The sequence below is a fragment of the Lathyrus oleraceus genome, chromosome 6 (assembly GCF_024323335.1).
Source record: "Lathyrus oleraceus cultivar Zhongwan6 chromosome 6, CAAS_Psat_ZW6_1.0, whole genome shotgun sequence".
Classification (NCBI taxonomy): domain Eukaryota; kingdom Viridiplantae; phylum Streptophyta; class Magnoliopsida; order Fabales; family Fabaceae; genus Lathyrus; species Lathyrus oleraceus.
This window is the reverse complement of record NC_066584.1, coordinates 230,942,835-230,956,129: the sequence shown is the minus strand read 5'-3', so window position 1 is coordinate 230,956,129 and position 13,295 is coordinate 230,942,835. Positions and strand designations below refer to the sequence as shown.

Genomic DNA, 13,295 nt, shown 5'->3' with positions numbered 1-13,295 from the left:
ACACGGTTGAAACATCATTTGGATCGAGCCGATGCTAGAATCCAGGCACTTGAAGGTGGGGATCAGGATACTGCCTATATGGTGTTGCTAGGTGAGTGCAGATATTGGAGAAACCTCTATAGGGACATAGAGGTGACCAAAGCTGAAGACTTACGCATCATTCAAGATCTTCAAGGGCTTTACACTGAGTGGAGGGGCAAATTTCTGAAGTTGTCCGGATTTGCGAGTTCCATCATGCAAGAGCTACCTGAGAAGCTGCACGAGGCTGATTGGTGCATGTGTCCTGAGAACACACCGCATCAAGTCTTTAACTTCATTATGTTTTGTAAGGCAATGTTAGAAGGATTAACTACCGACCTTGCTACGGTTCAGAAAGCCCATAAACCATGAGCACGTTGTTTGTATTTGAACTTTGATATGAGATTAATAAAAATCGCTTTTGAGATTCATTTTATTGTGTTTCATTTCCTTATTATTTTAAATATTTGCGAACAAGTGTTGTGACATTTTTGAAATGAATGATTGAAACTAACCAAGAGTTTTGCAAACAAAACGCATCCATACATGCATTCATGCATTTTCAAAACAGAGTCTCATTCTGTCCTTTCTTCCTCCAGTGTCACGCTGAATTTTCAACACTAGTATAATACTCGTGCCAGAGCTCGTCAAAGAATGGCAGATCAAGAGCATGAATTGGAGCGAGTGAGCTCAGAGCTCGAAGACCTACGTGGAAATATGGGTCAGGTCATGGAGATATCACAGGTCATCAGGGCAAAGTTAGACACCCAAACGACGGTTGTTTCAGAAATCGCCGGTCCAACGATTGAACCCCAACCTGCAAGGACGGTACCAACAACATGGCCAACCTATGGTTTACCTCCCGGTTTCACGCCTACGGTGGAAGGCGCCCCTGGTTTTGCACCATCCGCTCAGCAAACTGCTCCTCTACCGACCATCAATGAAAATCATCCAGTGGTTCACACCTTCGCACCTCCTCTCGTTCGTGCACATGTGCAACCCTACTTTGAGGATCAACAACATGCTCTAGACTTTTCAGATGAAGATGAGGAAAGGCAGGAAGACATAAGAGGGATGAAGGAGAATTACCAGATGCTTGAGAAAAGATTGAGGGCTATGGAAGGTGACCAAGTTTTTGGTGCTACCGCTAAGGAGATGTGCTTAGTATCAGGTCTTGTGATTCCTGCGAAGTTCAAGACCCCTGATTTTGATAGGTATGAGGGCCACTCGTGTCCTAAGAGTCACCTTATTATGTACTATCGAAAAATGGTTGCGCATGTAGAGGATGACAAACTCATGATACATTGCTTCCAAGACAGCTTGAGGGGTGCTCCCTCTAAGTGGTACTTAAGCCTTGATCAGAGTAGGATTCGTTGTTTTCAAGACTTATCTGATGCTTTCATCCAACATTATAACTATAATATGGATATGGCTCCAGATAGGAGGCAATTTCTCAGCATGTCCTAGAAAGATAAGGAGTCTTTTAAGGAATATGCGCAACGATGGAGGGAAGTGGCCTCACAAGTCGAACCACCTCTGGCTGAGAAGGAGTTAGCGGATTGGTTCATGGATACAGTCAAACCTGTGTTCTATGAAAGAATGGTGAGTAGTGTATCTGCGAGCTTCTCTGACCTGGTCGCCGTGGGCATAAAGGTCGAGTTGGGATTGAAGAATGGAAAGATGATGACTACCTCTGAAACATCTGGTAGTAATGCAAAAAAGTTTCCTGTAGGATTTCAAAGAAAGAAGGAGGGTGATACAAATGCAGTGTCAACCAGTCAAAGGAGGAGTCATTCATGGAAGAAACAACACCAATTTGCTCAACAACAACCGATTTATCTAGTACAATATGTTCAACAACCATATGTGGCAGCTGTCACACAAAATTTTAACCAATCACAAGCTTCTGTCAATCAAACTGCTCAACAAGCGCCTATATACCAGCAAGCGCCAGCGCCACCTACTTATCAACAGCCAAGGGCATAGGCTCCTCGTCCACAAAATCCTCCAAATCAAAATAGGGTACAAAGAGGTAGAGTTCCTTTGCTTCAATCCCTATGACATACACTGAATTGTACCCATCATTACTACAGAAAGGGTTGGTGACTCCCAGATCTTTGGGTCCTCCACCAAATCCTTTACCTCCGTGGTACAATCCAGATGCCCATTGTCCTTTCCATGGGGGTGCCCCTGGACATGATTTAGAAGGATGTTATGCTTTAAAGCATATTGTGCGAGACCTGGTTGAGAAGAAGATTCTGTCATTTCGAGACGTCGGACCCAATGTCAAAAGTAACCCTTTGCCAGCGCATGGTGATGTTAATGCCGTCGAGGATGCCTCTGATGTGTGTATAATCAAGAACGTGGAAGATGTTAAAACTCTGTTGCTAGTGCTTCATGCAAGATTGGTGGAGGCTGGATTGATTGATACATGTCACGACAACTGTGTGGAATGTGCCGTTCATCCAAGAGGATGTAAAGTGGTACGAAATGACATTCAGAACTTGATGGATCAAAGTGTTTTACAAATTTGTGGTCCAATAACAAACGAGGAAGTTTCAGTCATTGAACCCGTTTTTAATATACCAGAACCGTTTGAGGTGACTTATCACAGAAAAGACGTTGTTCATCCATCACCCGTGGTAGTTTGCATGCCTACCCCATTTCCTTTTGAAAGCACCAAGGCGGTACCCTGGAAGTACGACATAACAGTGGTAGATGGAGCGGTAGATGGAAAGCCCAAAGCTGCTGAAAGTAAGAAAGATTTGGAGAATGTTGACACCGACATCACTAACATCACAGGGACAAGCAGGATGACCCGCAGTGGTCGGATTTATACTCCCAATATTAATGCAAACCCTCAAGAACCAACAAGGGAAGCTGCAAATGTGAATCCTACCCCAGAGCATGGAGGGGCACAACCGGCTGTGCAAACAGATGAAGCAATTGAGTTCCTAAGGATAATAAAGAAATCTGACTACAAGATAGTTGATCAGTTACATCAAACACCATCAAAAATATCTATCTTGTCTTTGCTTCTGAGTTCCGAAGCTCATAGGGAGGCTCTACTGAAAGTGCTTGCTCAGGCTCATGTTACCCAAGATATAACGGTCGGCCAATTCGATGGAGTGGTCGCCAATATCACAGCCTGCAACACTCTAAGCTTCAGCAATGAAGAGCTACCCAAAGAGGGGAAGAATCACAACCGCGCTTTGCATGTATCCATAAAGTGCCAAGAAGATGCTCTTGCCAGAGTCTTAGTTGACACTGGATCATCCCTCAATGTTCTACTAAAGAGGGCACTCGCTAAATTGTCTTACCAAGGTTCGGAGTTGAAACCTAGTGCGCTTGTGGTGAAAGCATTTGATGGTTCGCGAAGGATAGTAGTTGGGGAGGTAGAGCTACCAATACAGATCGGACCGGACGTATTCCCCATCAATTTCCAAGTCATGGACATAAATCCAGCTTATAGCTGCCTTTTGGGACGCCCATGGATACATTTTGCTGGGGCAGTGACTTCTACTCTGCATCAAAAGATGAAATTCTTATCGATAACAAGCTCGTTATTGTCTCAAGTGAAGAAGATTTTATCATCAGTCAACTCTCCTCTTTCCGTTATATTGAGGCTGATGAGGATGCCTTAGAAACCTCTTTTCAAGCACTTGAAATATCCAATGCAACACTTGAAGAGGTTAAGGATCCTATTGAGAAAACCAGTTTGTCATTTGCCTCTTTGAAGAGCGCAAAATCAGCAGTTGAAGGTGGAGGCCCTGCAGGTTAGGGGCAAGTCATCAACGTCAATGAGAAAAATGACCGTTTTGGTTTGGGGTACAAGCCTTCTGCTAATGGAAGAGCCCTGGTCCCTGCAAAGGACCGTGTGCGGAGCATACAAGAAGTTTTCCTGAGCAAAGGATTTATCCATGGAGATCAAGTTGGTGCAGTGGAAGATGACACTGAAGATGGAGAAACATCCAATCTGATATACCGGTGTGAAGCAACCCTAACAAATTGGGAAGCGGTTGAGATTCCAGAAGTTTTTCCTGTGTTAAAGTAATTGTGTTTTCCTTTGTGTTTTTGAAAATCCTTAGCTCTGCCCAAGGCTAATGGATCATTTGTAGGGCCCCTTTTGAATTTCAAAAAATCATTATGACAAATAAAGAGCATTTTGTTAAAATTCTTTTCGTTCATTTACTTTGTTTTTGTTTCCTTAAAATGGCAATCTTTTCAAAAACTACAAAAATATTTTTTACTTCTTTTGCATTTTATTTCCATTTTTCTAAAAAAAACCATCATTAAAAAACATGCAGAATAATCAATAAACCAGTTGAATTCGATGACCCCGCTACTTCCTATAATTTTGAACTCCCCATCTACCAAGCGAAAGAGGATAGTGAGGAAGATTGTGATTTCCCTGGAGAATTGGAAAGGATGCTCGAGCATGAGTCAAAGGCCCTTCAGCCGCATCAAGAACCAGTGGAAACAATCAACCTTGGCACTAAAGAAGACAAGAAAGAGGTCAAAGTTAGGACTACACTTGAGGCAAACATCAAAGAAAGATTGATCAAATTGCTACATGAATATGTAGATGTATTTGCTTGGTCATATCAGGATATGCCAGGTTTAGATACTGATATTGTGGTCCACAAGCTACCACTACAGACAGATTGTCCGCCAGTGAAGCAGAAGCTCCGAAGAGCAAGACCCGACATGGCTCTAAAGATTTGTGACGAGGTGAAACGTCAGTTCGATGCCGGTTTTCTAGCAGTTGCAAAGTACCCTCAATGGGTAGCTAACATAGTACCAGTACCCAAAAAGGATGGCAAGGTCAGGATGTGTGTTGATTATAGGGATTTAAACAAAGCTAGTCCGAAGGACGATTTCCCCCTGCCACATATTGACACTCTGGTAGACAACACTGCTAAGTTCGCAGTCTTCTCCATTATGGACGGATTCTCAGGATACAATCAAATTAAGATGGATCCAGAGGACATGGAAAAGACCCCATTCATCACCCCTTGGGGAACATTTTTCTACAAGGTAATGCCATTCGGTCTCAAAAATGCTGGGGCAACTTACCAAAGAGCAATGGTCACTCTTTTCCATGAAATGATGCATAAGGAAATTGAGGTTTATGTAGATGATATGATTGCAAAATCTCAAAGTGAAGAGGATCATATAGACCATTTGCAAAGGCTATTCGAGCGTCTTCGGAAATTCCGACTACGACTGAATCCTGCTAAATGCACTTTCGGTGTCCGGTCTGGAAAGTTGCTTGGTTTCATTGTTAGTCAACGAGGAATTGAGGTAGATCCAGACAACGTTAGGGCAATACAAGAAATGCCTGCTCCACGTACAGAGAAAGAAGTTAGAGGATTCCTGGGACATTTGAACTACATCTCTAGGTTTATATCTCATATGACTGCTACATGTGAACCTATATTCAAGTTGCTCAGAAAAGATCAAGCAATTGGATGGAATTCTAACTGCCAAATGGCTTTTGAGAAGATCATACAATACCTGCAAGAGCCCCCTATTCTAATTCCACCTGTTCAGGGGAAACCACTCTTTATGTACTTAACTGTGCTTGAAAAGTCAATGGGATGTGTGCTGGGACAACATGACGAAACCGGTCGAAAGGAGCATGCCATCTATTATCTAAGTAAGAGATTTCCCGATTGTGAATCCCGATACTCACTCTTGGAGAAAACTTGCTGTGCTTTAGCATGGGCCGCTCGTCGTTTAAGACAGTACATGATTTGCCACACTACTTTGTTGATCTAAAAAATGGATCCAATAAAGTACATCTTTGAAAAGCCTGCTTTGACTGGAAGACTCGCCCGTTGGCAGATGTTACTATCTGAGTATGACATCCAATATGTGTCTCAGAAAGCCATAAAAAAAAGTGTGTTGTTTGATTACCTGGCAAGCCACCCCGTTGAAGAGTACCAGTCATTGAAGTTTGACTTCCCTGATGAAGACATTATGGTAGTAAAAGACCTTGAAATCCCAGGACTTGATGAAGGACCTGAACCCGGATCTCGGTGGAAGCTCATGTTCGATGGTTCCTCCAATTACATGGGGCATGGCGTAGGAGTTGTCCTGTTGAATCCAAATGGTGGATACACTCCTTTCACAGCAAGGTTGTGTTTTGATTGCACAAATAATATAGCAGAATATGAGGCGTGCATCCTAGGCATCGAAGCAGCAATTGATCTCCGAATCAAAATCCTTGAAGTATGTGGAGACTCAGCCTTGGTGATATACCAAGTCAAGGGCGAATGGGAAACCCGTGATACCAAGTTGATCCCATATCGTGCCTATGTCATGGAATTAATAAAATACTTCGACAAAATCACTTTCCGCCATATCCCGAGAACTGAGAATCAAATTGCTGATGCTTTGGCTATGTTGGCTTCAATGTACCAAGTTAGATTCCATAATGAAGCACCTCTCATTCAGATCGAGCGGAAAGTTGAGCCTGCCTACTGCCAGTCGGTTGAAGACGAAGACGATGGTAAACCCTGGTTTCACGACATCAAATGCTTTTTGCAAAATCAAGAATATCCAACAGATGCAACAACCCTTGACAAGAAAACATTGAGGAAGTTAGCATCCAAATTCTTCTTAAGCAATGGTGTGTTGTATAAGAGAAATCACGACATGATTCTGCTCAGATGCGTGGATGGACGTGAAGCAGACCTGTTGATCAAGGAGATTCATGAAGGATCCTTTGGAACTCATGCCAATGGGCATGCCATGGCCAAGAAGATTTTGAGAGTTGGTTATTACTGGTTGACCATGGAATCCGACTGCTTCAATTATGCTAGAAAATGTCATAAATGTCAAATATACGTCGACAAGGTACACGTGCCTCCGACCCTACTAAATGTTTTGACGTCACCTTGGCCTTTCTCAATGTGGGGCATCGACATGATTGGCGCCATCGAGCCTAAAGCTTCCAATGGTCACCGCTTCATCCTGGTTGCCATTGATTACTTTACCAAATGGGTAGAAGCCGCCTCTTATGCTAATGTGACAAAGCAAGTGGTTGCACGGTTTCTCAAGAAAGAGATCATCTGCTGTTATGGGATTCCAAGCCGGATCATCACACATAACGGGACGAATCTGAACAATAAGACCATGAAAGAATTATGCGAGAGTTTCAAGATTGAGCACCATAACTCTTCACCCTATCGTCCAAAGATGAATGGTGTCGTTGAAGTCGCAAATAAAAACATCAAGAAGATCCTGCAGAAAATGGTAAAAACCTATAAGGATGGAGGCAGTTCTCCCAATTGAAATGGAGATACCTTCAATGAGAATCTTGATGGAGACCAAGCTAGAAGAGGCTGAGTGGATTCAAAATAGATTTGATCAGTTGAACCTCATAGATGAGAAGTGAATAACTTCTTTGTGCCATGGATAATTATACCAGAAACGGCTTAAAAGGGCTTTTGACAAGAAAGTACGTGTTTGAGAATTCAGAGAAGGAGACCTCGTGCTTAAGAAGATCTTGCCAATACACAAGGACTCACGTGGGAAGTGGACTCCCAATTATGAAGGCCCATATGTTGTGAAGAAAGCCTTCTCCGGAGGCGCCTTGATTCTCACAACTATGGATGATGAAGAGCTCTCACACCCCGTGAACTCTGATACAGTTAAAAAATACCATGCCTAATAAAAACCCGCTAAATCGAAAACCTGAAAGGGCGATTTAGGCAAAAAAAAAAAGAAGGGGTATCCCGGTGGACTGAAAACCCGGAAGGGCGGTCCAGGCAAAAGTTAGGGATGAATAAAAAAATGGTAGCTCGCTAAGTTGAAAACCTGAAAAGGCGACTTAGGCAAAAAGGAGCGTCCTGGTGGATTGAAAACCCGAAAGGGCGATCCAGGCAAAAGTTAGGGGCAAAAGGCATAAACTGCATCAGTTGTTACTGATTAACACCGAAGAATTTGAGGTGGAAGATTAATCCAGTCACTACCCTTAGGAGCAAGGTTTTGGAGGAATCGTATCTATTAAGGATGTTAGTGGTCACTGAATTCAATGTAAACCTTTCCTTATTGCCATTTTCCAAAAAATTGTAACACTCTATGGAGCTACGCCATTGGTGTGCTACCATTCTTGAATAAAATACAAGTTTTCCCAATCATTGTTAGTTTGTGTTCATCTACGCTTTTCTTTGTTATGCAAAATGTCATTTATTTGTTAATAATGAAGTTTTGAAACTTGAAAAAGAATTTGGAATTTAGTAAAAAGAACAAAATTACTTGGATATATGTGAAAATCAAAGGAAAATCATTTGTTTCCCCGAAAGCCTCAAGGTTGCATAAATATTCCTAGAGCACCAACAAAAGTCCCCACGGAGTATAACTTATTAATCCTTTAGAAGGATAGACCTTTGGTTGTTTATAACTGTCAATCATGATAGTTTCTCCTCTGGATGCACCTGTTAATTGTACGGGTATGAGTTATTGGTGTTGAGGAATCAGAATCTCTGTAAACAGTCTCTACAAACTCCCAGTCTGCCAAGTGTCAGCATTCTCATAATCATGATCATTCATATATCATGCATTCAAATCATGCATAGCCGAAATGTACTTCGTGCTCATTTTGCATTGACCCAGGTCTTGTTGTTGATCCATAACCTTTGACCTTTATTCCATCATCAGGTCATATGTGAACCTGTTGTTGAGCCTTTATTATGGTGTCAGGTCATATATGAACCTGTTCTGAAGAGTTTTTCCCTGTTGTTCAATACTATTCAGGTCATATATGAACCTGTTGTTGAGCTTTATTCCGGTGTCAGGTCATATTTGAACTTGTTCTGAGATTTTTTCTCTGTTTGTTCAATACTATTCAGGTCATATATGAACCTGTTGTTGAGCTTTATTCCGGTGTCAGGTCATATATGAACCTGTTCTGAAGTTTTTTTCCCTTTTGTTCAATACTATTCAGGTCATATATGAACCTGTTGTTGAGCTTTTATTCCGGTGTCAGGTCATATATGAACCTGTTCTGAAGAGTTTTTCCCTGTTGTTCAATACTATTCAGGTTATATATGAACCTGTTGTTGAGCTTTATTCCGGTGTCAGGTCATATATGAACCTGTTCTGAAGATTTTTTCTCTGTTTGTTCAATACTATTCAGGTCATATATGAACCTGTTGTTGAGCTTTATTCCGGTGTCAGGTCATATATGAACCTGTTCTGAAGTTTTTTCCCTTTTGTTCAATACTATTCAGGTCATATATGAACCTGTTGTTGAGCTTTATTCCGGTGTCAGGTCATATATGAACCTGTTCTGAAGAGTTTTTCCCTGTTGTTCAATACTATTCAAGTCATATATGAACCTGTTGTTGAGCTTTATTCCGGTGTCAGGTCATATATGAACCTGTTCTAGACATTTTTTCTCTGTTTATTCAAAACTATTCAGATCATATATGAACCTGTTGTTGAGCTTTATTCCGGTGTCAGGTCATATAAGAACCTGTTCTGAAGATTTTTTCTCTGCTGTTCAAGTGCTATTCAGGTCATATATGAACCTGTTATTGAACTTTAATCCATTTGTCAGGTCATATATGAACTTGTTGTTGAACCTCATTCCAGTGTCAGGTCAGATATGAACCTGTTCTGAAGAGTCTTTCTCTATGTTTGTTTCAGCATTGTCAGGTCATATATGAACCTGTTGTTGAGCTTTATCCCAGTATTACCAGGTCATATATGAACCTGTTGATACACTCTTTTTGAATTTTTCTGAGTTGGTTAGGTCATATCTGAACCTCCTGTCAGAACTTCTTGATATTCCCCCAGCATTGTCAGGTCATATATGAACCTGTTTGTTGTGTTTTTTATTCCAGTATTGTCAGGTCATATCTGAACCTGTTGTGACATTTTCTTTCTTATTCGGGTTTAGTGAGTCATATATGAACTTACTACCGAAATCCCTTGTATTCTAAGCGTCGTTTATCAAATTTCACTTTGAGTACTCCCCAGTGTGTGTCTGATTCTTCAGCAGGGTTTGTCTTCCCCAGCAAGTTTGTTTTTACCATTTGTCTGTCTCCCTGTGGACCACCAGCATTCCCCACAGGTTGGTCTGTCTAATAGCATCTCTTGTCAAGGGTCCACCATATCCCTAGCAGATAAAAATTATAAAAAAAAAGAATCACGCCCATGCATATCATATCATATCATTTATATCATATCATATCATGTCATATCATATCATATCATATCATATCATATCACATCATGTCATAGGGATTCAGGATCAAAATCCGGGTCTTCTTAGTATTTAACCATCTCCCACTATGATCATATGAAGAGTGTCCTGCTTCATATTCTCTAGTTGAAGACGCTTAAATAGGGGCAACTGTCATACCCCGATTTTGGTCCTGAATTTCTTTCATTTTTTATTTTTTCATTTGGCGCTTGGCCTAAAGTTCATTTGCATGCATTCATGGACAAAGGCAATCATCCATTCCCAAATCCATATCTTTTCATAAACATTGGTCATTATTTAGTTTTTCTTTATCATGGTGTTTTGATTATGAAATGGATTCTAAATATTTGACTCTTTTTTTATTTTTTCAATTTTAATTTCAAATTAAGTCTAATTCCAAATTTCAATTTAATCTTAATTGTGTTTTTACTAATGATTCAAATTCTAATTGATTTTTAATTTCCAAATAAATGTTAGAATTTGACATCAAAGTAATTTTAACAAATTATAGATTAATTTGATTTTAATTGGTTTTATTTGGCTTTTTTGATTTTTGATTGACATTTAGATTAGTCTTGGATTATTTCTAAGAAATAATCCAAATCCATTTTATAACCAAAACACCCATTTCATAAACCAAGGTCTCACCATTCTTGTTCTTTACAATCACTTCAATCAAGTTCAAACTATAACCATAACCTTACCATTCATTAAAACTTTCAAACCTTCATTCAATATATCCAATTCCATTCAATACAATTCAATGACCATTCATTACATAATCCCAAGTCACAGTTACATGTGGGATCCTATTACATAAACCATTTCAATTCACATGTTCAAAACCACTGCTCAATTCCAAAGTTACAAACAATTTCACACATATTACATAAACCATTCAAATTTTCACTCACTTTCAGTTAAATATAATCTAACCATTTTACAAAAAAAAACCACTCCAACAATGAAACATCTTAAGGTGGAGTAGTATGTCTAAGTGTTTTGACAGATTCAGCACCTTCTCCTACATATTTGATTGCTTCTTCAAAATTCTGCCAAGATGATATGATGTGGTGGGTTCTTCTTGTAGTCTCAACAAAGTAGCCGTCCTCTCAGCATTAGCCCAACAACAGCATGATGATGATCTATCATCCAACAAAAAACCTGCAAATAGCAAGGAAAAATGCAAGTGACACAGAAAATTACTACTACAATAACCACTTTGTTGTCCTTCATGATCTTCTAAGAGAGTTTGGAATTTATCAAAGCACACAGGGACCTATTGAACAAAGAAAAAGACTTCTTGTTGACGTAAATGAAAACAAACGTAATTGGTTGCTAGGGGAGAAGCAGAAAGGCACAATGACTCGAATATTGTCCAAATGTTTTAAATGATTGGTCCCAAGTGCAGCCAGCTCAGGTTGAGGTTCTGATTTTAAATCTTCAAACCTGCAACACAAGGACAGTTACCACCCATGAAAAATGATAGAAGTCTACTACAAATCAATAACTTGTCCGAAACATACATGAGCTTCTTGTCTCGGTGAATCAACAATTCGGAACCTGTTAACCATTAGTGATGTTTAAATTCTGGGGATCACAAGATCAACAATCTGTGATGAACTCGTCAAGCTCTTCAAGCCCTGCTACACCTGTTTCCTCGTCTGGTTCGCCAAGGCCTTCTTCGCATATTCCACCGGCAGAAGCAGCTGGAACTATTGTTTCTTTGAAGGATAAAAGTGTTGATGCTTATCAACAGTTTCTACAGTCACTTGACCAGGTCAAGATTCAAAACAATCTGAAAGATGAGCTTAGCAAGGAGAATTTGCAGCTTGCAGAGGAAAATCTACAAAAGGAACCTCGTATCATGGGACTTAGGAATCAGTGTAGAATTATTCAAACAACTGAGTTAGCTACTGCTAGTGAGAAACTAAATGAGCTCGAGAAGCAGAAAGAAGAAATGCTAAAGTTGAATTCCCCTGCATCCCTTCTCCAAAGGATTCAAGAGTCTGTGCACTGGACATATGAGGAGTCTGAAAACCTGCACCAGCAACTCCTTGTCAAAAAGGTTGACCTTGCAGTTTTTTTTTGCAGAAATACAAGAAGCTTCGCACCACCTACCACAAGAGGACTCTTATACATCTTGTTGCTAAAACATTAAATATATGAGCCTTGACATATGAAATATGAAAATAATGAATGAAACCAATTATATAAGTTGTACTTGTGTGGATAGAGTTTTGATGAATGAGAAACGCTTATATGTACAGCTTTAAAATGGAGATTGTCTCTATAGTGACTTGTATTCACAAGTCTGGTTTCACTATTGGAGTATTTATGTTATGGCCCTATATTTTGAAGAGGTACAGACCCAAGACATGGCGAAACTTGTCGGTATCAGGCTGTAGCTAATGGTCATGTTTTGCAATTTATGAAGCAGAGAAACTCTGTCAAATGGCTCTTGACATTCATAGAGAAAATAGTTCAGCACCATCTATGGAAGAAGCAACAGTATAAGAAGCTTTACGAGACCTGGCAATTATTCTGCATCATCATCAACTGATTTTAGCTCTACTAAACAAACAGAGTTTCATATGCACAGGCAGTTGAGTGGCCGAAAATTGGATGCAGGCCGTGGACATGACTTAAGGATTAAGCCTCCAAGCACCGCCAGTTTGCAGATCGAGAAACTTCCGCAAACACAGAATGTAGCCCTGTGGAGGATATATCTAAAATTCTGCACAAACATCAAATGCAACAATTATGCATAAATTCACCAACTTTGTCATATGCCATGAAAAGCTTGAGCAAGGACTAAGAAGCTTACCATTTGTTATGACAACCGGAGACACCTCAACCCCAAACTTTGTTCCTACTGCTATGAGCTTGACAAGAATAAACAAAACCTGCCTTGCCAAATATGAGAAGTCCCAAGCATGTTGCAGAACCAAAACAGACCTGCTGGATGCGCATAAACCTGTACTTGACCTCATACCTAGCAAAAACATTGAAATCACGAGGCAAAATCATACCAAAGCCATAAGTTTCTTGAGTCATTAAA

The 13,295-nt window shown here is 40.3% G+C and overlaps 1 pseudogene; it reads left to right on the top strand.

The window, feature by feature from the left end:
• Positions 1-11,844: 11,844 nt before the first annotated feature.
• On the top strand, positions 11,845-12,403 carry LOC127091553 (vacuolar protein-sorting-associated protein 37 homolog 1-like; annotated as a pseudogene).
• The last annotated feature ends 892 nt before the right edge of the window (positions 12,404-13,295 follow it).